At 43.3% G+C, this 20,367-nt stretch overlaps 7 non-coding genes and 1 pseudogene across 7 annotated transcripts; 6 read left to right on the forward strand and 2 right to left on the reverse strand.

The window, feature by feature from the left end:
- Positions 1–8,547: 8,547 nt before the first annotated feature.
- LOC135022668 (U1 spliceosomal RNA) lies at positions 8,548–8,726 on the reverse strand (annotated as a pseudogene).
- A 3,761-nt stretch (positions 8,727–12,487) lies between these two features.
- On the forward strand, positions 12,488–12,651 carry LOC135022434 (U1 spliceosomal RNA). Its single transcript, XR_010219547.1, has one exon. It is a non-coding gene; the product is annotated as a U1 spliceosomal RNA (small nuclear RNA).
- Positions 12,652–12,803: 152 nt separating this feature from the next.
- LOC135022567 (U1 spliceosomal RNA) lies at positions 12,804–12,966 on the forward strand. Its single transcript, XR_010219680.1, has one exon. It is a non-coding gene; the product is annotated as a U1 spliceosomal RNA (small nuclear RNA).
- A 671-nt stretch (positions 12,967–13,637) lies between these two features.
- Positions 13,638–13,801, forward strand: LOC135022442 (U1 spliceosomal RNA). The gene has a single exon (XR_010219555.1). It is a non-coding gene; the product is annotated as a U1 spliceosomal RNA (small nuclear RNA).
- Positions 13,802–13,953: 152 nt separating this feature from the next.
- LOC135022578 (U1 spliceosomal RNA) lies at positions 13,954–14,117 on the forward strand. The gene has a single exon (XR_010219689.1). It is a non-coding gene; the product is annotated as a U1 spliceosomal RNA (small nuclear RNA).
- Positions 14,118–14,781: 664 nt separating this feature from the next.
- On the forward strand, positions 14,782–14,945 carry LOC135022458 (U1 spliceosomal RNA). Its single transcript, XR_010219571.1, has one exon. It is a non-coding gene; the product is annotated as a U1 spliceosomal RNA (small nuclear RNA).
- Positions 14,946–15,096: 151 nt separating this feature from the next.
- On the forward strand, positions 15,097–15,260 carry LOC135022647 (U1 spliceosomal RNA). The gene has a single exon (XR_010219733.1). It is a non-coding gene; the product is annotated as a U1 spliceosomal RNA (small nuclear RNA).
- A 4,977-nt stretch (positions 15,261–20,237) lies between these two features.
- On the reverse strand, positions 20,238–20,353 carry LOC135022707 (U5 spliceosomal RNA). The gene has a single exon (XR_010219780.1). It is a non-coding gene; the product is annotated as a U5 spliceosomal RNA (small nuclear RNA).
- Between the last annotated feature and the right edge of the window lie 14 nt (positions 20,354–20,367).

Raw genomic sequence — 20,367 nt, forward strand, 5'->3', positions numbered from 1 at the left:
CCTGGCCTTCTCTGATGTAATCAGAGTTAGATTTGATTCAGTGATTTTATAAAAACAGCTAGGAAGCACAATTTGGCAGTGGGTTGCAGAGAAAAAGAAATATGCTGGCAGAAAAATCCAATTGAGTGATTAAACAGCTCTTCATTTTCTGGCTTTATTTTTATGCTAACTAATTTGTTCTCTGAAAAGTGTCCACAAAGCCAAGTATCTGATTAACATATTTGTAGGGATGGTTTTTCACCTATTACTAAATTAAACTTGCTTCATTGGAAAGGCAGCAAGATGCATCCTCATTTCAATATCTACTGAAATAATACAGGTTGACACCAGGAAACATTAACGCCACTGCATCCTTGCTGCTTTCTCATGTGGAAGTCTGTTTAATGTGAAAACAAGGTGATATCTAATTAGCACACAGGTAAGGAATTAAGAAAATCTTTATTTAAGGGTGAAGATGTTTCTCACAAAATCGTTGCCCCAATGCATCATTGAAATTCAAGCTGGAAAGATGATTTTAATATATCACTTGTACATTTTGTATTGCTCTTATGGTGACAATGTAGTTTGTTTTTGTCAATTACCATTTTAATAATAGGGTAAAGAAAATTAAGTGGATTTTTGAAAGAAAACAATACTGTCAATATACTATTAAAACAAATTAAAATGGTAAAAGTTATTGTACTTTAAGTAAAAATAAAAGCTAAAATATCAATCCCAGTTTTGGATTACTTTAATGAACAAAAAAAAAATTCATATAGCAAAGGATAGTTTCAATCTGCCTACCTCTGGGTTATGGGCCCAGCATGCTTCCATTGCAGTACTCTGCTGCACATGTAAGTGCAAGAGATCCTGAAGCACTCACTCATCATGCGAAAGTACCAATGTGTTTCTTCATTGGTTGCTGGAAGAAACATCTTACAAAAACTCTCCAGATTATTGACTTTTTAAAGTTTTTCTAGGAAACGTTCTAGATGAATGCTTATTAGTCTTTGTCAGTATGTGCTTTTTGCAAAGTGTCTCTGTGGCGCAATCGGTTAGTGTGTTCAGCTATTTATCAAAAGGTTGGTGGTTCAATCCCACCCAGGGACGTAATTGACCTTGTGATCAGATTTTGGTGATATTTAAGTAGACAAGTCAAAATTGCAAACCCCCTCTTATGGTATAGGGTACCTGGCCTTCTCTGATGTAATCAGAGTTAGATTTGATTAAGTGATTTTATAAAAAAACAGCTAGGAAGCATAATTTAGCAGTGGGTTGCAGAGAAAAAGAAAAATGCTGGCAGAAAAATCCAATTGAGTGATTAAACAGCTCTTCATTTTCTGGCTTTATTTTTATGATTACAAATTTGTTCTCTGAAAAGTGTCCACAAAGCCAAGTATCTGATTAACATCTTTGTAGGGATGGTTTTTCACCTATTACTAAATTAAACTTGCTTCATTGGAAAGGCAGCAAGATGCATCCTCATTTCAATATCTACGGAAATAATACAGGTTGACACCAGGAAACATTAACGCCACTGCATATTTGCTGTTTTCGCATGTGAAAGTCTGTTTAATGTGAAAACAAGGTGATATCTAATTAGCACACAGGTAAGGAATTAAGAAAATCTTTATTTAAGGGTGAAGGTGTTTCTCACAAAATCGTTGCCCCAATGCATCATTGAAATTCAAGCTGGAAAGATGATTTTAATATATCACTTGTACATTTTGTATTGCTCTTCTGGTGACAATGTAGTTTGTTTTTGTCAATTACCATTTTAATAATAGGGTAAAGAAAATTAAGTGGATTTTTGAAAGAAAACAATACTGTCAATATACTATTAAAACAAATTAAAATGGTAAAAGTTATTGTACTTTAAGTAAAAATAAAAGAGCAAAAATATCAATCCCAGTTTTGGATTACTTTAATTAACAAAAAAAAATGCATATAGCAGAGGATAGTTTCAATCTGCCTACCTCTGGGTTATGGGCCCAGCATTTTTCCATTGCAGTACTCTGCTGCACATGTAAGTGCAAGAGCTCCTGAAGCACTCACTCATCATGGGAAAGTACCAATGTGTTTCTTCGTTGGTTGATGGAAGAAACATCTTACAAAAACTCTCCAGATTATTGACTTTTTAAAGTTTTTCTAGGAAACGTTCTAGATGAATGCTTATTAGCCTTTGTCAGTATGTACGTTTGTAAAGTGTCTCTGTGGCGCAATCTGATAGTGTGTTTGGTTATTAATCAAAGGGTTGGTGGTTCAATCCCACACAGGGATGTAATTGACCTTGTTATCAGATTTTGGTGATCTTTAAGTAGACAAGTCAAAATTTCAAACCCCCTTCTTATGGTGTAGGGTACCTGGCCTACTCTGATGTAATCAGAGTTAGATTTGAATAAGTGATTTTATAAAAAAAACAGCTAGGAAGCACAATTTAGCAGTGGGTTGCAGAGAAAAAGAAATATGCTGGCAGAAAAATCCAATTGAGTGATTAAACAGCTCTTCATTTTCTGGCTTTATTTTTATGCTAACGAATTTGTTCTCTGAAAAGTGTCCACAAAGCCAAGTATCTGATTAACATATTTGTAGGGATGGTTTTTCACCTATTACTAAATTAAACTTGCTTCATTGGAAAGGCAGCAAGATGCATCCTCATTTCAATATCTACTGAAATAATACAGGTTGACACCAGGAAACATTAACGCCACTGCATCCTTGCTGCTTTCTCATGTGGAAGTCTGTTTAATGTGAAAACAAGGTGATATCTAATTAGCACACAGGTAAGGAATTAAGAAAATCTTTATTTAAGGGTGAAGATGTTTCTCACAAAATCGTTGCCCCAATGCATCATTGAAATTCAAGCTGGAAAGATGATTTTAATATATCCCTTGTACATTTTGTATTGCTCTTCTGGTGACAATGTAGTTTGTTTTTGTCAATTACCATTTTAATAATCGGGTAAAGAAAATTAATTGGATTTTTGAAAGAAAACAATACTGTCAATATACTATTAAAACAAATTAAAATGGTAAAAGTTATTGTACTTTAAGTAAAAATAAAAGCTAAAATATCAATCCCAGTTTTGGATTACTTTAATGAACAAAAAAAAAAATGCATATAGCAAAGGATAGTTTCAATCTGCCTACCTCTGGGTTATGGGCCCAGCATGCTTCCATTGCAGTACTCTGCTGCACATGTAAGTGCAAGAGATCCTGAAGCACTCACTCATCATGCGAAAGTACCAATGTGTTTCTTCATTGGTTGCTGGAAGAAACATCTTACAAAAACTCTCCAGATTATTGACTTTTTAAAGTTTTTCTAGGAAACGTTCTAGATGAATGCTTATTAGTCTTTGTCAGTATGGACTTTTCGCAAAGTGTCTCTGTGGCGCAATCGGTTAGCGTGTTCAGCTATTAATCAAAAGGTTGGTGGTTCAATCCCATCCAGGGACGTAATTGACCTTGTGATCAGATTTTGGTAATATTTAAGTAGACAAGTCAAAATTGCAAACCCCCTCTTATGGTGTAGGGTACCTGGCCTTCTCTGATGTAATCAGAGTTAGATTTGATTAAGTGATTTTATAAAAAAACAGCTAGGAAGCACAATTTAGCAGTGGGTTGCAGAGAAAAAGAAAAATGCTGGCAGAAAAATCCAATTGAGTGATTAAACAGCTCTTCATTTTCTGGCTTTATTTTTATGATAACAAATTTGTTCTCTGAAAAGTGTCCACAAAGCCAAGTATCTGATTAACATCTTTGTAGGGATGGTTTTTCACCTATTACTAAATTAAACTTGCTTCATTGGAAAGGCAGCAAGATGCATCCTCATTTCAATATCTACGGAAATAATACAGGTTGACACCATGAAACATTAACGCCACTGCATCTTTGCTGTTTTCTCATGTGGAAGTCTGTTTAATGTGAAAACAAGGTGATATCTAATTAGCACACAGGTAAGGAATTAAGAACATCTTTATTTAAGGGTGAAGATGTTTCTCACAAAATCGTTGCCCCAATGCATCATTGAAATTCAAGCTGGAAAGATGATTTTAATATATCACTTGTACATTTTGTATTGCTCTTCTGGTGACAATGTAGTTTGTTTTTGTCAATTACCATTTTAATAATCGGGTAAAGAAAATTAATAGGATTTTTGAAAGAAAACAATACTGTCAATATACTATTAAAACAAATTAAAATGGTAAAAGTTATTGTACTTTAAGTAAAAATAAAAGAGCAAAAATATCAATCCCAGTTTTGGATTACTTTAATTAACAAAAAAAATGCATATAGCAGAGGATAGTTTCAATCTGCCTACCTCTGGGTTATGGACCCAGCATGCTTCCATTACAGTACTCTGCTGCACATGTAAGTGCAAGAGATCCTGAAGCACTCACTCATCATGGGAAAGTACCAATGTGTTTCTTCATTGGTTGATGGAAGAAACATCTTACAAAAACTCTCCACATTATTGACTTTTTAAAATGTTTCTAGGAATCGTTCTAGATGAATGCTTATTAGCCTTTGTCAGTATGTTCTTTTGAAAAGTGTCGCTGTGGCGCAATCAGTTAGTGTGTAAGGCTATTAACCAAAAGGTTGGTGGTTCAATCCCACCAAGGGACTTAATTGACCTTGTTATCAGATTTTGGTGATCTTTAAGTAGACAAGTCAAAATTTCAAACCCCCTGTTATGGTGTAGGGTACCTGGCCTTCTCTAATGTAATCAGAGTTAGATTTGATTCAGTGATTTTATAAAAACAGCTAGGAAGAACAATTTAGCAGTGGGTTGCAGAGAAAAAGAAATATGCTGGCAGAAAAATCCAATTGAGTGATTAAACAGCTCTTCATTTTCTGGCTTTATTTTTATACTAACAAATTTGTTCTCTGAAAAGTGTCCACAAAGCCAAGTCTCTGATTAACACCTTTGTAGGGATGGTTTTTCACCTATTACTAAATTAAACTTGCTTCATTGGAAAGGCAGCAAGATGCATCTTCATTTCAATGTCTACTGAAATAATACAGGTTGACACCAGGAAACATTAACGCCACTGCATCCTTGCTGCTTTCGCATGTGGAAGTCTGTTTAATGTGAAAACAAGGTGATATCTAATTAGCACACAGGTAAGGAATTAAGAAAATCTTTATTTAAGGGTGAAGATGTTTCTCACAAAATCGTTGCCCCAATGCATCATTGAAATTCAAGCTGGAAAGATGATTTTAATATATCACTTGTACATTTTGTATTGCTCTTCTGGTGACAATGTAGTTTGTTTTTGTCAATTACCATTTTAATAATCGGGTAAAGAAAATTAAGTGGATTTTTGAAAGAAAACAATACTGTCAATATACTATTAAAACAAATTAAAATGGTAAAAGTTATTGTACTTTAAGTAAAAATAAAAGAGCAAAAATATCAATCCCAGTTTTGGATTACTTTAATTAACAAAAAAAAATGCATATAGCAGAGGATAGTTTCAATCTGCCTACCTCTGGGTTATGGACCCAGCATGCTTCCATTACAGTACTCTGCTGCACATGTAAGTGCAAGAGGTCCTGAAGCACTCACTTATCATGGGAAAGTACCAATGTGTTTCTTCATTGGTTGATGGAAGAAACATCTTACAAAAACTCTCCACATTATTGACTTTTTAAAATGTTTCTAGGAATCGTTCTAGATGAATGCTTATTAGCCTTTGTCAGTATGTACTTTTGCAAAGTGTAGCTGTGGCGCAATCAGTTAGTGTGTAAGGCTATTAACCAAAAGGTTGGTTGTTCAATCCCACCCAGGGACTTAATTGACCTTGTTATCAGATTTTGGTGATCTTTAAGTAGACAAGTCAAAATTTCAAACCCCCTGTTATGGTGTAGGGTACCTGGCCTTCTCTGATGTAATCAGAGTTAGATTTGATTCAGTGATTTTATAAAAACAGCTAGGAAGCTCAATTTGGCAGTGGGTTGCAGAGAAAAAGAAATATGCTGGCAGAAAAATCCAATTGAGTGATTAAACAGCTCTTCATTTTCTGGCTTTATTTTTATGCTAACTAATTTGTTCTCTGAAAAGTGTCCACAAAGCCAAGTCTCTGATTAACACCTTTGTAGGGATGGTTTTTCACCTATTACTAAATTAAACTTGCTTCATTGGAAAGGCAGCAAGATGCATCCTCATTTCAATATCTACTGAAATAATACAGGTTGACACCAGGAAACATTAACGCCACTGCATCCTTGCTGCTTTCTCATGTGGAAGTCTGTTTAATGTGAAAACAAGGTGATATCTAATTAGCACACAGGTAAGGAATTAAGAAAATCTTTATTTAAGGGTGAAGATGTTTCTCACAAAATCGTTGCCCCAATGCATCATTGAAATTCAAGCTGGAAAGATGATTTTAATATATCACTTGTACATTTTGTATTGCTCTTATGGTGACAATGTAGTTTGTTTTTGTCAATTACCATTTTAATAATAGGGTAAAGAAAATTAAGTGGATTTTTGAAAGAAAACAATACTGTCAATATACTATTAAAACAAATTAAAATGGTAAAAGTTATTGTACTTTAAGTAAAAATAAAAGCTAAAATATCAATCCCAGTTTTGGATTACTTTAATGAACAAAAAAAAAAAATCATATAGCAAAGGATAGTTTCAATCTGCCTACCTCTGGGTTATGGGCCCAGCATGCTTCCATTGCAGTACTCTGCTGCACATGTAAGTGCAAGAGATCCTGAAGCACTCACTCATCATGCGAAAGTACCAATGTGTTTCTTCATTGGTTGCTGGAAGAAACATCTTACAAAAACTCTCCAGATTATTGACTTTTTAAAGTTTTTCTAGGAAACGTTCTAGATGAATGCTTATTAGTCTTTGTCAGTATGTGCTTTTTGCAAAGTGTCTCTGTGGCGCAATCGGTTAGTGTGTTCAGCTATTTATCAAAAGGTTGGTGGTTCAATCCCACCCAGGGACGTAATTGACCTTGTGATCAGATTTTGGTGATATTTAAGTAGACAAGTCAAAATTGCAAACCCCCTCTTATGGTATAGGGTACCTGGCCTTCTCTGATGTAATCAGAGTTAGATTTGATTAAGTGATTTTATAAAAAAACAGCTAGGAAGCACAATTTAGCAGTGGGTTGCAGAGAAAAAGAAAAATGCTGGCAGAAAAATCCAATTGAGTGATTAAACAGCTCTTCATTTTCTGGCTTTATTTTTATGATTACAAATTTGTTCTCTGAAAAGTGTCCACAAAGCCAAGTATCTGATTAACATCTTTGTAGGGATGGTTTTTCACCTATTACTAAATTAAACTTGTTTCATTGGAAAGGCAGCAAGATGCATCCTCATTTCAATATCTACGGAAATAATACAGGTTGACACCAGGAAACATTAACGCCACTGCATATTTGCTGTTTTCTCATGTGGAAGTCTGTTTAATGTGAAAACAAGGTGATATCTAATTAGCACACAGGTAAGGAATTAAGAAAATCTTTATTTAAGGGTGAAGATGTTTCTCACAAAATCGTTGCCCCAATGCATCATTGAAATTCAAGCTGGAAAGATGATTTTAATATATCACTTGTACATTTTGTATTGCTCTTCTGGTGACAATGTAGTTTGTTTTTGTCAATTACCATTTTAATAATCGGGTAAAGAAAATTAATTGGATTTTTGAAAGAAAACAATACTGTCAATATACTATTAAAACAAATTAAAATGGTAAAAGTTATTGTACTTTAAGTAAAAATAAAAGAGCAAAAATATCAATCCCAGTTTTGGATTACTTTAATTAACAAAAAAAAATGCATATAGCAGAGGATAGTTTCAATCTGCCTACCTCTGGGTTATGGACCCAGCATGCTTCCATTACAGTACTCTGCTGCACATGTAAGTGCAAAAGATCCTGAAGCACTCACTCATCATGGGAAAGTACCAATGTGTTTCTTCATTGGTTGATGGAAGAAACATCTTACAAAAACTCTCCACATTATTGACTTTTTAAAATGTTTCTAGGAATCGTTCTAGATGAATGCTTATTAGCCTTTGTCAGTATGGACTTTTGCAAAGTGTCGCTGTGGCGCAATCAGTTAGTGTGTAAGACTATTAACCAAAAGGTTGGTGGTTCAATCCCACCCAGGGACTTAATTGACCTTGTTATCAGATTTTGGTGATCTTTAAGTAGACAAGTCAAAATTTCAAACCCCCTGTTATGGTGTAGGGTACCTGGCCTTCTCTGATGTAATCAGAGTTAGATTTGATTCAGTGATTTTATAAAAACAGCTAGGAAGCACAATTTAGCAGTGGGTTGCAGAGAAAAAGAAATATGCTGGCAGAAAAATCCAATTGAGTGATTAAACAGCTCTTCATTTTCTGGCTTTATTTTTATGCTAACAAATTTGTGCTCTGAAAAGTGTCCACAAAGCCAAGTATCTGATTAACACCTTTGTAGGGATGGTTTTTCACCTATTATTAAATTAAACTTGCTTCATTGGAAAGGCAGCAAGTGATGTCATCCAAGCAGTGGGTCAAAGTTGGCTTCAAACCTCGTCTGCTTATGAAAAGAGAAAAGGGGTATGCAGGGCATGGCGGCCTTTTGCGGTGCTTGGATGACCCCTAGTTCGCATTAAATAATGCAGTCGAGTTTCCCACATTTGGGGAAATCACAGGGGTGAGCATACCCAGAATGCAATGAATGAACCGCACCCTGGGAGAACAGTCTTCATGACCATGGTATCTCCTATGCAAAATAAGTATGATTTGGGATAGGGCTGGGGAGGGCCGCTGCTCAGGCACATCTCTGTCAAGTAAAGGAGATTCAACTGAGGCAGCACAAGGGAACTCTCATCTGGGGACAACAACTGCAGGGAGAACACATATTTTCAGATGAACATGGGAGGGCAGAAGGCTGCCTAATACTGAAGCACCCCCAAACAACAAACCAAATGCAACAACTAGTGCAAGCATTCCTGGGGGAAGGCCTGCAGCAGATGGATTTGCATATGGCGATGTCATCCAAGCAGTGGGTCAAAGTTGGCTTCAACCCTCGTCTGCATATGAAAAGAGAAAAGGGGCGTGCAGGGCATGGCGGCCTTTTGCGGCACTTGGATGACCCCTAGTTCGCATTAAACACCTCCACCCTCCGTCGGTGTGGGGCTCATGTTGGCTATGCCCCAGCCCCTGAAGGATTCAAGCTGATTTCTTGCAGCAGCTGGGCACTGTAACAGCTCCAGAGCTGCTCTGTAAGGCAAGTAAAAGGGTGTGGGCCCTGCAGCACTACCTGTAGTTCGCATTGTGCGAGACCCCTAGTTCGCATTAAACACCCCCACCCTCCTTCGGTGTGGGGCTCATGTTGGCCATGCCCCAGCCCCTGAAGCATTCACGCTGATTTCTTGCAGCAGCTGGGCACTGTAACAGCTCAAGAGCTGCTCTATAAGGCAAGTAAAAGGGTGTGGGCCCTGCAGCACTACCTGTAGTTTGCATTGTGCATTGGAAGGCACAAAGTAAGCAGACGGGAGGAGAAGTCAGGATAGTGCACAAGGGTATAGACGGGAGGGGCTCAAGAAAAAAGAAGTGGAAACAGACAGCAAACTAGGCTTCCAATGCACAATGCAAACTACAGGTAGTGCTGCAGGGCCCACACCCTTTTACTTGCCTTACAGAGCAGCTCTGGAGCTGTTTAATCACTCAATTGGATTTTTCTGCCAGCATAATTTTTCTCTTACGTCCTAGAGGATGCTGGGGACTCCGTAAGGATAGACGGGCTCCGCAGGAGACATGGGCACTTTAAGAAAGACTTTAGATCTGGGTGTGCACTGGCTCCTCCCTCTATGCCCCTCCTCCAGACCTCAGTTTACTACTGTGCCCAGAGGAGACTGGGTGCTTTTCAGGGAGCTCTCCTGAGTTTCCTGACAGAAAGTATATTTGTTAGATTTTTTTATTTTCAGGGAGCCTGCTGGCAACAGACTCCCTGCATCGAGGGGCGGAGGGGAGAGATGCACACCTACTTCTGTGAGTTGATAGGCTCTGCTTCTTAGGCTACTGTACAGCATTAGCTCCAGAGGGATCGGTACGCAGGTCTCACCCTCGCCGTCCGTCCCAGAGCCGCGCCGCCGTCCCCCTCGCAGAGCCGGAAGATAGAAGCCGGGTGAGTATGAGAAGAAAAGAAGACTTCAGAGGCGGCGGAAGACTTCATGATCTTCACTGAGGTAACGCACAGCAGTAAAGCTGTGCTCCATTGCTCCAATACACCTCACACACGGCAGTCAGTGTAAGGGTGAAGGGCGCAGGGGGGACGCCCTGGGCAGCAATATAGACCTCTCTTTGGCAAAATAAATATATATGCAGCTAGGCACTGTATATATATATAAGAGCCCCCGCCATTTTTTTACTATATTTGAGCGGGACAGAAGCCCGTCGCTGAGGGGGTGGGGCTTCTCCCTCAGCACTCACCAGCGCCATTTTCTCCACAGCACCGCTGAGGGGAAGCTCCACGGACTCTCCCCTGCTTATACCACGGTAGAAAGAGGGTCTTAAAGAAGAGGGGGGCACATAATTAGGCGCATATATATATGGAAATACAGCGCTACTGGGTAAACATAAAATTATTGTGTTTTTTTCCTGGGTCATATAGCGCTGGGGTGTGTGCTGGCATACTCTCTCTCTCTGTCTCTCCAAAGGGCCTTGTTGGGGAACTGTCCTCAGATAAGAGGATTCCCTGAGTGTATGGTGTGTCGGTACACGTGTGTCGACATGTCTGAGGTAGAAGGCTCTCCTAGAGAGGAGCAGGAGCAAATTAATGTGGTGTCTCCATCGACAACGCCGACACCTGACTGGATGGATATGTGGAATGTTTTAAGTGCTAATGTAAACTTATTACACAAGAGATTAGACAAAGCTGAAGCTAGGGAGCAGTCAGGGAGTCAACCCATGCCTGTCCCTATGTCGCAGGGACCTTCGGGGTCTCAAAAGCGCCCACTATCCCAAATAGTTGACACAGATACCGACACAGATTCTGACTCCAGTGTCGACTACGATGATGCAAAGTTACAGCCAAAATTGGCTAAATGTATTCGATATATGATTATTGCAATAAAAGATGTTTTGCACATCACAGAGTCCCCTGTCCCTGACACGAGGGTACACATGTATAAGGGAAAGAAACCTGAGATAACCTTTCCCCCCTCACATGAGTTGAACGAATTATGTGAAAAAGCTTGGGAATCTCCAGACAAAAAGCTGCAGATTCCCAAAAGGATTCTTATGGCGTATCCTTTCCCGCCAATGGACAGGATACGGTGGGAATCCTCCCCTAGGGTGGATAAAGCATTGACACGCTTATCCAAAAAGGTAGCGCTGCCATCCCAGGATACGGCTACCATCAGGGACCCTGCTGACCGCAAGCAGGAGGTTACCCTAAAGTCCATTTACACACATTCTGGTACCTTACTCAGACCGGCAATTGCGTCGGCCGGGGTTGTAGCGCGGTGGCAGCATGGACAGATACCTTATCAGCAGAGATTGAGACCCTAGATAAGGATGCTATGTTATTGACCATAGGGCATATAAAAGATGCTGTCCTATATATGAGAGATGCTCAAAGTGACATTAGTCTACTGGGTTCTAGAATAAACGCTATGTCGATTTCTGCTAGACGAGTCCTATGGACCCGGCAATGGACAGGTGATGCCGACTCAAAAAGGCATATGGAGGTTTTACCTTACAGGGGTGAGGAATTGTTTGGGAAAGGTCTCTCGGACCTAGTCTCCACAGCTACAGCTGGTAAATCAAATTTTTTGCCTTATATTCCCTCACAGCCTAAGAAAGCACCACATTATCAAATGCAGTCCTTTCGATCACAGAGAAACAAGAAAGTACGAGGTGCGTCCTTTCTTGCCAGAGGTAAGGGCAGAGGGAAGAAGCTGCACAACACAGCTAGTTCCCAGGAACAGAAGTCCTCCCCGGCCTCTACAAAATCCACCGCATGACGCTGGGGCTCCGCTAAAGGAGTCCGCCCAGTTGAGGGCACGTCTTCGAGTTTTCAGCCACATCTGGGTTCATTCGCAGGTGGATCCCTAGGCAATAGAAATTGTTTCTCAGGGTTACAAGCTGAAATTCGAAGAGGTGCCTCCTCGCCGGTTTTTCAAATCGGCCCTACCATCTTCTCCCCAGGAAAGGGAGATAGTGTTAAATGCAATTCACAAATTGTATCTTCAACATATGCAGATGAGGGTTCCAGCCAACTTTGGCCCACTGCTTGGATGACATCACCGTATGTAAATCCGTCTTCTGCAGACCTTCTCCCAGGAATGCTTGTACTAGTTGTTGCATTTGGTTTGTTGTTTGGGCGTGCTTCAGTATTAGGCAGCCTTCTGCCCTCCCATGTTCATCTGAAAATATGTGTTCTCCCGGCAGTTGTTGTCCCCAGATGAGAGTTCCCTTGTGCTGCCTCAGTTGAATCTCCTTTACTTGACAGAGATGTGCCTGAGCAGCGGCCCTCCCCAGCCCTATCTCAAATCATACTTATTTTGCATAGGAGATACCATGGTCATAAAGATTGTTCTCCCAGGGTGAGGTTCATTCATTGCATTCTGGGTATGCTGACCCCTGTGATTTCCCCAAATGTGGGAAACTCAACTGCATTATTTGTGGTAGTGGGGCACTGTGTTTGTGTTTTCCTCTTGTCAGCTCTGGTAAAAGTCAGATTTCTTTGTCTCAGATCTTCCTCTAGCCTTGTTCTTCTTTCGAGAGTTCCATTGTGCTGCCTCAGTTTGATCTCCTTCACTTGACAGGGGGGTACCCGAGCAGCGACCCTCCCCAGCTCTAGCCCAACTCCTACATACCTGCCAGGTGAGATACTATGATCATGAAGGTGCTTCTCCCAGGGCAAGGCTCACCCATTGCACTCTGGGTGTGCTGCTCCTGCGATTTCCCCAAATGTGGGAAACTTGACTGCATAATTTGTGTTTCCCCTGGTCGGCTCTCGTATAATTCAGATCTCTTTGTCTCAGGTCTCTCTCCAGCCTAGTTTGCTGTCTGTTTCCACTTCTGTTTTCTTGAGCCGCTCCCTTCTATGCCCTTGCGCACTATCCTGACTTCTCCCGTCTGCTTACTTTGTGCCTTCCAACGCACAATGCGAACTACAGGTAGTGCTGCAGGGCCCACACCCTTTTACTTGCCGTACAGAGCAGCTCTGGAGCTGTTACAGTGCCCAGCTGCTGCAAGAAATCAGCTTGAATGCTTCAGGGGCTGGGGCATAGCCAACATGAGCCCCACACCGAAGGAGGGTGGAGGTATTTAATGCGAACTAGGGGTCATCCAAGCACCGCAAAAGGCCGCCATGCCCTGCATAACCCTTTTCTCTTTTCATATGCAGATGAGGGTTCCAGCCAACTTTGGCCCACTGCTTGGATGACATCACCGTATGCAAATCCGTCTTCTGCAGACCTTCTCCCAGGAATGCTTTTACTAGTTGTTACATTTGGTTTGTTGTTTGGGGGTGCTTCAGTATTAGGCAGCCTTCTGCCCTCCCATGTTCATCTGAAAATATGTGTTCTCCCTGCAGTTGTTGTCCCCAGATGAGAGTTCCCTTGTGCTGCCTCAGTTGAATCTCCTTTACTTGACAGAGATGTGCCTGAGCAGCGGCCCTCCCCAGCCCTATCCCAAATCATACTTATTTTGCATAGGAGTTTCCATGGTCATGAAGATTGTTCTCCCAGGGTGAGGTTCATTCATTGCATTCTGGGTATGCTGACCCCTGTGATTTCCCCAAATGTGGGAAACTCGACTGCATTAATTGTGGTAGTGGGGGACTGTGTTTGTGCTTTCCTCTGGTCAGCTCTGGTAAAAGACAGATTTCTTTGTCTCAGATCTTCCTCTAGCCTTGTTCTTTTTTCGAGAGTTTCCTTGTGCTGCCTCAGTTGGATCTCCTTCACTTGACAGGGGGGTGCCCGAGCAGCGACCCTCCCCATCTCTAGCCCAACTCCTACTTACCTGCCAGGTGAGATACTATGATCATGAAGGTGCTTCTCCCAGGGCAAGGCTCACCCATTGCACTCTGGGTGTGCTGCTCCTACGATTTCCCCAAATGTGGGACACTTGACTGCATAATTTGTGTTTCCTCTAGTCGGCTACTCGTATAATTCAGATCTCTTTGTCTCAGGTCTCTCTCCAGCCTAGTTTGCTGTCTGTTTCCACTTCTCTTTTCTTGAGCCGCTGCCTTCTATGCCCTTGTGCACTCTCCTGACTTCTCCTGTCTGCTTACTTTGTGCCTTCCAACGCACAATGCAAACTACAGGTAGTGCTGCAGGGCCCACACCCTTTTACTTGCCTTTCAGAGCAGCTCTGGAGCTGTTACAGTGCCCAGCTGCTGCAAGAAATCAGCTTGAATGCTTCAGGGGCTGGGGCATAGCCAACATGAGCCCCACACCGACAGGGGGGGAAGATGTTTAATGCGAACTAAGGGTCATCCAAGCGCCGCAAAAGGCCGCCATGCCCTGCATACCCCTTTTCTCTTTTCATATGCAGATGAGGGTTCCAGCCAACTTTGGCCCACTGCTTGGATGACATCACCGTATGCAAATCCGTCTTCTGCAGACCTTCCCCCAGGAATGCTTGTACTAGTTGTTGCATTTGGTTTGTTGTTTGGGGTGCATTAGGCAGCCTTCTGCTCTCCCATGTTCATCTGAAAATATGTGTTCTCCCTGCAGTTGTTGTCCCCAGATGAGAGTTCCCTTGTGCTGCCTCAGTTGAATCTCCTTTACTTGACAGAGATGTGCCTGAGCAGCGGCCCTCCCCAGCCCTATCCCAAATCATACTTATTTTGCATAGGAGATACCATGGTCATGAAGATTGTTCTCCCAGGGTGAGGTTCATTCATTGCATTCTGGGTATGCTGACCCCTGTGATTTCCCCAAATGTGGGAAACTCGACTGCATTATTTGTGGTAGTGGGGGACTGTGTTTGTGCTTTCCTCTGGTCAGCTCTGGTAAAAGTCAGATTTCTTTGTCTCAGATCTTCCTCTAGCCTTGTTTTTTTTCGAGAGTTTCCTTGTGCTGCCTCAGTTGGATCTCCTTCACTTGACAGGGGGGTATCCGAGCAGCGACCCTCCCCAGCTCAAGCCCAACTCCTACTTACCTGCCAAGTGAGATACTATGATCAGGAAGGTGCTTCTACCAGGGCAAGGCTCACCCATTGCACTCTGGGTGTGCTGCTCCTACGATTTCCCCAAATGTGGGACACTTGACTGCATAATTTGTGTTTCCTCTGGTCGGCTACTCGTATAATTCAGATCTCTTTGTCTCAGGTCTCTCTCCAGCCTAGTTTGCTGTCTGTTTCCACTTCTCTTTTCTTGAGCCCCTGCCTTCTATGCCCTTGTGCACTCTCCTGACTTCTCCTGTCTGCTTACTTTGTGCCTTCCAACGCACAATGCAAACTACAGGTAGTGCTGCAGGGCCAACACCCTTTTACTTGCCTTACAGAGCAGCTCTGGAGCTGTTACAGTGCCCAGCTGCTGCAAGAAATCAGCTTGAATGCTTCAGGGGCTGGGGCATAGCCAACATGAGCAGCAAGATGCAGCACTGGACTATTAGTAATGTACTGTTGTATGCTGAGCACCACAATGCAGCACAAGACAATGAGCAGTGATACTGAGCACTGATGAGGATACTACAGAGAACTGACACTGAGCAGGAGAGACACACTACTAGTATTACTGAGCAGCAATAAGTAACCACTGATACTGGGCACTGATATTGAGATTTCCACTGAGAGAACATAGCCACGTCCTCTCCGCTCTCTCTTCAATGCACGAGTAAAAATGGCGGCAACGCGCAGCTCTTTATATGGAATCCGAATCTCGCGAGAATCCGACAGCGGGATGATGACATTTTCCCTTGTTCAGGTTTTCCGAGTCAGGCGGGAACAACCGAGCCTGCCTCGGACCAGTGTAAACCACGTGGAGTTCGTCGGGAATTCGGTTCTCGGAGAACCGAACCCGCTCCTCTATATATACTATATTACTATGTTACTGTAGTATACAGAACACCACAATGCAATGAGCAGTGATAGTGAGCACTGATGAGGATACTAGAACTGACACTGAGCAGCAAGATGCAGCACTGGACTATTAGTAATGTACTGTAGTATGCTGAGCACCACAATGCAGCACAAGACAATGAGCAGTGATACTGAGCACTGATGAGGATACTACTGAGAACTGACACTGAGCAGGAGAGACACACTACTAGTATTACTGAGCAGCAATAAGTAACCACTGATACTGAGCACTGATATTGAGATTTCCACTGAGAGAACATAGCCACGTCCTCTCCACTCTCTCTTCAATGCACGAGTAAAAATGGCAGCAACGCGCAGCTCTTTATATGTTACAGTGCCCAGCTGCTGCAAGAAATCAGCTTGAATGCTTCAGGGGATGGGGCATGGCCAACATGAGCCCCACACCAAAGGAGGGTGGGGGTGTTTAATGCAAACTAGGGGTCATCCAAGCACTGCAAAAGGCCGCCATGCCCTGCATGCCCCTTTTCTCTATGGAATCCGAATCAGCATGAATGCTTCAGGGGATGGGGCATGGCCAACATGAGCCCCACACCAAAGGAGGGTGGGGGTGTTTAATGCGAACTAGGGGTCATCCAAGCACTGCAAAAGGCCGCCATGCCCTGCATGCCCCTTTTCTCTTTTTATATGCAGATGAGGGTTCCAGCCAACTTTGGCCCACTGCTTGGATGACATCACCGTATGCAAATCCTTCTGCTGCAGACCTTCCCCCAGGAATGCTTGTACTAGTTGTTGGATATGGTTTGATATTTGATGGTGCTTCAGTATTAGGCAGCCTTCCGCCCTCCCATGTTCATCTGAAAAGATGTGGTCTCCCTGCAGTTGTTGTCCCCAGACGAGAGTTCCCTTGTGCGTCCTCAGTTGAATCTCCTTAACTTGACGGGGGAGGGGCTGCCCGAGCTGCCACCCTCCCCAGCCCTATCCCAACTCATACTTATTTTACATATTAGATCTCTTGATCATGAAGATTGTTCTCACAGGGTGAGGTTCATCCATTATATTTTAAAATAGGAAGGTACAAATTACATATTTGAATTGCATCTATGTGCTGGATTCAAATGTCCCCCCCCCCTTCCTTTCTCAATTGTGCCCGTCAGCAGCTATTCTAAGGTTGCTGCCAATGGGTGTGACACATTCATTTCTTCTGTGGGGTACACTGGACTCCACAAGGATTCACATTGGGGTGTAGAGTAGGATCTTGATCTGAGGCACCAACCGGCTCAAAGCTTTTGACTGTTCCCAAGAAGCTCAGTGCATTCTCCTCTATAACCCCGCTTCCATGAACAGGGAGCTCAGTTTGTAGTTGGTGCCTTCAGTAGCAGGCCAATTAACAGGGGCCTGCCTCAGGCAGCCTATTCTTAGCTATTAATTTTGACAAGAAAAGAAGAACTTGTTTTATGAGAATCTACAAGGGCTGCAGCAGGCTAGGTCTAATAGACATCTTTACTGCAGCTTCATCACTCCCAGCGGCGCTGTATACTCCCGTGCCCTGGTTGCTGGGTCACTGCAGCGGAGGCTCCGGTTTCATCCTAAGGTCAGTCACACACACACCACCCTTCCGGATCACGAGGCCGCTGATGAAGGGGAGCGAGGCCGTAGGGGGTGGGCCGTGTGCGCACTGCGGTGGACACTGATTACTGGGCAGCCGCTCCACTAGCCACCAGGTACAGTTAAGGAGCACAGGTCTGGGGGTTTTTCTCCTATATTAACCCAATTTTGTACTGCCCGCAGCGCATTGTGATAGGTAATAGGGCCTGATTCAGGTTGGATTGCAATCACAATAAGCGATCCAACTGCAAAAATTGCTAAGAGCATACGCATGTGCCTGCATTTTCTGCGGCACCCCGCAGAGAATGTGATCGCCTCTGCCTGTCAATCGGGGCGGGGAAGGGGGGGAGAGGTGGGTCAGCAACACTCCATTTCCAAGTCAGGGATGGAGCGGTGCGGGGGCAAGGCTTCAAAATGGGGTCTGCAACGGAGGAGACACAGGGGGCGTGGTCACAGCGGCTGTATGACATCACATTCAGCCGCTGTGATCACAAAAATGGTGGCGGCTTCCTGCGCGCACATACAGTCTGCACCAGCAGGAGCCTACACCATTTTTTATGATCACGCTGAACTGCAGTGCGACTGCAATTACAGCATGGTCAAGAAGGGAGGCGTCATGCTGGGTGGCCATGCCCTGTCACTATGCAGGAGCCAGCACCGCTCACACACTAGTCCCCGGGTGCAGCCCCCAACCCCCGGGACACCCGGAGCAACAAAATGTAGATTCAGGCCACCAGGCCACGCCCCTACCTATGAAACCATGCCTCCTTTTTACCATTGCGCTGCTTATCTGCGCGCACTGCATTACAATCTCCCTCGCCACCTCTCTGGGTGTCACCAGTGATAGTGACACCTCTGCCATGCTTGTAGCAGCTGGTCCTAAGATCTACGCCTCACACCCTGAGTGTTTGCCCTTGTGACTTGTTGATCATCATAGCGAAGCAGATGCTTACAGAAAACTGCAGGGGCTTAGATTGAAAATAAAAAAAATGATGGGTATAAGGTAGAGAGGAGCGGGTTCGGTTCTCCGAGAACCGAATTCCCCACGAACTCCACGTGGTTTACACTGGTCCGAGGCAGGCTCGGTTGTTCCCGCCTGACTCGGAAAACCTGAACAAGGGAAAATGTCATCATCCCGCTGTCGGATTCTTGCGAGATTCGGATTCCATAGAGAAAAGGGGCATGCAGGGCATGGCGGCCTTTTGCAGTGCTTGGATGACCCCTTGTTCGCATTAAACACCCCCACCCTCCTTTGGTGTGGGGCTCATGTTGGCCATGCCCCATCCCCTGAAGCATTCAAGCTGATTTCTTGCAGCAGCTGGGCACTGTAACAGCTCCAGAGCTGCTCTGTAAGGCAAGTAAAAGGGTGTGGGCCCTGCAGCACCACCTGTAGTTCGCATTGTGCGTTGGAAGGCACAAAGTAAGCAGACGGGAGGAGAAGTCAGGATAGTACACAAGGGCATCCTTTTCTCTTAGTCCGTAGAGGATGCTGGGGTCACATTAAGAACCATGGGGTATAGACGGGATCCGCAAGAGACATGGGCACTTTAAGACTTTCAAAGGGTGTGAACTGGCTCCTCCCTCTATGCCCCTCCTCCAGACTCCAGTTATAGGAACTGTGCCCAGGGAGACGGACATTTCGAGGAAAGGATTTATAGTTAAACTAAGGTGAGCATCTTACCAGCTCACACCTTAAGCATGCCGCAGAACGTGGCATTCAACAGAACACAAGCCAACGGCATGAACAATTGCAGCAAAAAGCTGACCAGAACCGTAACACAACATGTGTATAACCACAAGTAATAACTGCAGACACAGTATGGACTGGGACGGGTGCCCAGCATCCTCTACGTACTAAGAGAAAAGGATTTACCGGTAGGTATTAAAATCCTATTTTCTCATACGACCTAGAGGATGCTGGGGTCACATTAAGAACCATGGGGTTATACCAAAGCTCTTGAACGGGTGGGAGAGTGCGTACGACTCTGCAGCACCGAATGACCCAACTTGAGGTTATCATCAGCCAAGGTATCAAACTTGTAAAACTTAGCAAAAGTGTTTACTAAATAGCTGCTCGGCAAAGTTGCAATGCCGAGACTCCCCGACCAGCTGCCCAGGATGAACCCACCTTTCTAGTAGAATGGGTCTTCACCTAATTCAGTAACGGCAATCCTGCCGTGGAATGAGCATGCTGAATCTTACCACAGATCCAGCGCATAATGGTCTGCATGGAAGCAGGACACCCAATCATGTTGGGAGCATACAGGACAAACAGAGCCTCTGTTTTCCTAATCTGAACCGTTCTGGTGACATAAATTTTCAAAGTTCTGACCACAGCCAGAGACTTTGACTCAACGAAGGTGTCAGTGGCCAAAGGCACCATGTGGAAAGATGAACCACCTTCGGCAGAAATTGTTGACGTGTCCTCAATTCTGCTCTATCTTCATGAAAGATCAAATAAAGGCTCTTGTGATACTGCATGGTTTGTACTGTTTTCCATGTGCTCCCAGATCTTTCAAGCAAGTAGCATGGTCAAGAAAGTTCTGTTTGAAAAGAAACAAACATTTACTGTCATTGTTATGCAAATAAACTTACATTAAAGCTAACAAGAAAGCACACTCGTTCTGTCTTTAAACTGATAAAAGAAACCCCAATAATATGGGGCATGCAAAAATTGAGATAAAACTCAGTTTTGCTCCTCTCCACGGAAATCTTTAATAAAAGGCGAAATATTTGTTAGTTCTGAAGAGAAACCAGAGCATGACCAAGATTCCAC

Source organism: Pseudophryne corroboree, unplaced genomic scaffold (assembly GCF_028390025.1).
Source record: "Pseudophryne corroboree isolate aPseCor3 unplaced genomic scaffold, aPseCor3.hap2 scaffold_388, whole genome shotgun sequence".
Lineage (NCBI taxonomy): Eukaryota > Metazoa > Chordata > Amphibia > Anura > Myobatrachidae > Pseudophryne > Pseudophryne corroboree.